The sequence below is a fragment of the Eurytemora carolleeae genome, unplaced genomic scaffold, assembly GCF_000591075.1.
Source record: "Eurytemora carolleeae unplaced genomic scaffold, Eaff_2.0 scaffold533, whole genome shotgun sequence".
Classification (NCBI taxonomy): Eukaryota; Metazoa; Arthropoda; class Copepoda; order Calanoida; family Temoridae; genus Eurytemora; species Eurytemora carolleeae.
Window position 1 is genome coordinate 216,889 of NW_019396428.1, and position 4,483 is coordinate 221,371.

Sequence of the window (4,483 nt, forward strand, 5' to 3'; positions counted from 1 at the left end):
AGAACTCTACAGAGGAATACAAAATACAGAACTCTACAGAGGGATACAAAATACAGAACTCTACAAAGGGATACAAAATACAGAACTCTGCAGAGGGATACAAAATACAGAATTTTACATAGGAATACAAAATACAGAACTCTACAGAGGGATACAAATACAGAACTCTACAGAGGGATTCAATATACTGAGCTCTACAGAGGAATACAGAATACAGAACTCTACAGAGGGATACAAAATTCAGAACTCTACAGAGGGATACAAAATTCAGAACTCTACAGAGAGATACAAAATACAGAACTCTACAGAGGGATAAAAAATACATAACTCTATAGAGGGAACAAAATATAGAACTCTACAGAGGGATACAAAATACAGAACTCTACAGAGGGATACAAAATACAGAACTCTACAGAGGGATACAAAATACAGAACTCTACAGAGGAATACAAAATACAGAACTCTACACGAGGAATACAAAATACAGAACTCTACAGAGGAATACAAAATACAGAACTCTACAGAGGGATACAAAATACAGAACTCTACAGAGGGATACAAAATACAGAACTCTACAGAGGGATACAAAATATAGAACTCTACAGAGGGATACAAAATATAGAACTCTGTAGAGGAATACACAATACAGAACTCTACAGAGGGATACAAAATACAGAACTCTACAGTGGAAAACAAAATACAGAACTCTACAGAGGAATACAAAATACAGAACTCTACAGAGGGATAAACAATACATAACTCTATAGAGGGATACAAAATACAGAACTCTACAGAGGAATACAAAATATAGAAATCTACAGAGGATCGAAAAATACAGAACTCTACAGAGGGATACAAAATACAGAACTCTACAGAGGGATAAAAAATACAGAACTCTACAGACGAATACAAAATACAGAACTCTAAAGAGGAATACAAAATACAGAACTCTACAGAGGAATACAAAATACAGAACTCTACAGAGGGAAACAAAATATAGAACTCTACAGAGGAATACAAAATACAGAACTCTAAAGAGGGATAAAAAATACAGAACTCTACAGAGGAATACAAAATACAGAACTCTACAGAGGAATACAAAATATAGAACTCTACAGAGGATTGAAAAATACAGAACTCTACAGAGGGATAAAAAATACAGAACTCTACAGAGGAATACAAAATACAGAACTCTAGAGAGGAATACAACATACAGAACTCTACAGAGGAATACAAATACAGAACTCTACAGAGGGATACAAAATATAGAACTCTACAGAGGAATACAAAATACAGAACTCTACAGAGGGATAAAAAATACATAACTCTATAGAGGTATACAAAATACAGAACTCTACAGAGGGATTCAAAATACAGAACTCTACAGAGGGATACAAAATACAGAATTCTACAGAGGAATACAAAATACAGAATTCTACAGAGGGTCGAGGAATACAAAATACAGAATTCTACAGAGGGATACAAAATACAGAACTCTACAGAGGGATACAAAATACAGAACTCTACAGAGGGATACAAAAAGAAAATTTAAATATGTTCTTAAACATTATCTTTAATCTGGTTGTAAATTTCTCCATTTAATACAGTATATAGTCCGCATAAAAATGTAATAAATCTGGATTCAGTTCACAAGCATTTCTTTGAGTTTTACTGAAAAAGGTTTTTGTTTTGTTTTACGCTTTTCCATTTAATGATAAGGATGTCACATTTCTTGAATCTAAGAAATGTGGAGAAACAGGTTTTATTCAATAATTTTTTTTTGTCACTTTGATTCAGATCAAGGAAGCCTAAGCAGTAATGTGCAGTAAAGAGCAATATTTTAATTCCGGATCCTAAGCAGTGATGTATAGTAAAGAGCAATTACTTAATTCCAGATCCTAAGCAGTGATGTGTAGTGAAGAGCAATATTTTAATTCCGGATCCTAAGCAGTGATGTGTAGTGTAGAGCAATATTTTAATTCCGGATCCTAAGCAGTGATGTGTAGTGAAGAGCAATATTTTAATTCCGGATCCTAAGCAGTGATGTGTTGTGAAGAGCATTTTACTTCCGGATCCTAAGCAGTGATGTGTAGTGAAGAGCAATATTTTAGATTCTAAGCAGTGATGTGTAGTAAAGAGCAATTACTTAATTCCGGATCCTAAGCAGTGATGTGTTGTGAAGAGCATTTTACTTCCGGATCCTAAGCAGTGATGTGTAGTGCAGAGCAATATTTTAATTCCGGATCCTAAGCAGTGATGTGCAGTGAAGAGCAATATTTTAATTCCGGGTCCTAAGCAGTGATGTGTAGTGAAGAGCAATACAGAGGGATACAAAATACAGAACTCTACAGAGGGATACAAAATTCAGAACTCTACAGAGGAATACAAAATATAGAACTGTACAGAGGGATACAAAATACAGAACTCTACAGAGGGATACAGAATTCTACAGAGGGATACAAAATACAGAACTCTAAAGAGGGATTCAAAATACAGAACTCTACAGAGGGATACAAAATTCAGAACTCTACAGAGGAATACAAAATACAGAACTCTGCAGAGGGATACAAAATACAGAACTCTACTGAGGATTACAAAATACAGAACTCTACAGATGAATACAAAAATACAAAACTCTACAGAGGGATACACAATACAGAACTCTACAGATGAATACAAAATACAGAACTCTACAGAGGGATACAAAATACAGAACTCTACAGATGAATACAAAATACAGAACTCTACAGAGGAATACAAAATACAGAACTCTACAGCGGAATACTGAATACGGAACTCTACAGAGGAATACAAAATACAGAACTCTACAGAGAGATACAAAATACAGAACTCTACAGAGGAATACAAAATACAGAACTCACTAGAGGAATACAAAATACAGAACTCTACAGAGGAATACAAAATACAAAACTGTACATAGAAATACAAAATACAGAATTCTACAGAGTAATACAAAATACAGAACTCTACAGAGGAATACAAAATACAGAACTCTACAGAGGAATACAAAATATATAGTATTTGAATTGTGACAGCAATGATCAACAAAAGAGTGCATGTAGACTTTAGATAAAATATATAAAAGCAATTAAAGGGCCAGGGGGGGGCATCAAAAATACTCTATTTTTCCTTGATCTTGCCCATCCCCCCCCCCTGGCTAAAATCCTGTATACGCATCATTCACAAATACCACTAAAACTAACTTATTCTTTGAAGTTTATAAGTTTTTTAAGTGACAATTATACAAAGTAAAACAGTATTCCACAAGAAATACTAAGATTTGTTTATTAAATGCATTTTTCTCAAATATCATGATAACAATGGGAAAAAATCGATTTTTCAAGTAAAACTGAAAATTTTGAAAAATGATCAAATTGGGTTGAGTTTCAAAATTCAAATCAATTTAAAGAATTAAAAAATATTAAAATTTGACCGAGTTAGGTAAAAAACGTTTTGTCATTATGTTAAGTATTCGATTAAAACGCAGTTTAAATGAATAATTTCATTTTGTCTGAATCTACAACCTTAATTCATTTATAATGTACAACGTACTGCAAGTTTACAGAATATCTTCTTTACACAATATTTGCTACAGCACTAATACATTTTTTTTACAAATTAAACTATTAAACTTCATTTCAGGAGCCCGTTTTGATTTACAAAAAAGAGCATATTTAGGGCAGAAACCATTTATGTCTAGTCCTATGTAGGTAACCCTATACATAAATGTTCATTAATAAATTAGAAAGAAAATTTAAATATGTTCTTAAACATTATTTTTAATCTGGTTGTAAATTTCTCCATTTAATACAGTATATAGTAAGCATAAAAATGTAATAAATCTGGATTCAGCTCTCAAGCATTTCTTTGAGTTTTACTGTAAAAGGTTTTTGTTTTGTTTTACACTTTCCCATTTAATGATTAGGAAGGGTTTACTAGCTGGTGTCCCATTTCTTGAATCTAAGAAATGTGGAAAAACAGGTTTTAATCAATGATTTTTTTTGCCACTTTGATCCAGATCAAGGAAGCCTGAGCAGAGATGTGCAGTAAAGAGCAATAACTTAATTCCGGGTCCTAAGCAGTAATGTATAGTGAAAAGCAATATTTTAATTCCGGATCTTAAGCAATGATGTGTAGTGAAGAGCAATAACTTAATTCCGGGTCTTAAGCAGTGATGTATAGTGAAGAGCAATAACTTAATTCCGGGTCCTAAGCAGTGATGTGTAGTGAAGAGCAATATTTTTAATTCCGGATCCTAAGCAGTGATGTGTAGTGAAGAGCAATAACTTAATTCCGGGTCTAAAGCAGTGATGTATAGTGAAGAGCAATAACTTAATTCCGGGTCCTAAGCATTGATGTGTAGTGAAGAGCAATATTTTTAATTCCGAATCCTAAGCAGTGATGTGTAGTGAACTACACTATTTGCCCTGATTAAGGCCGTTACAATCTGGTCATTATTTAA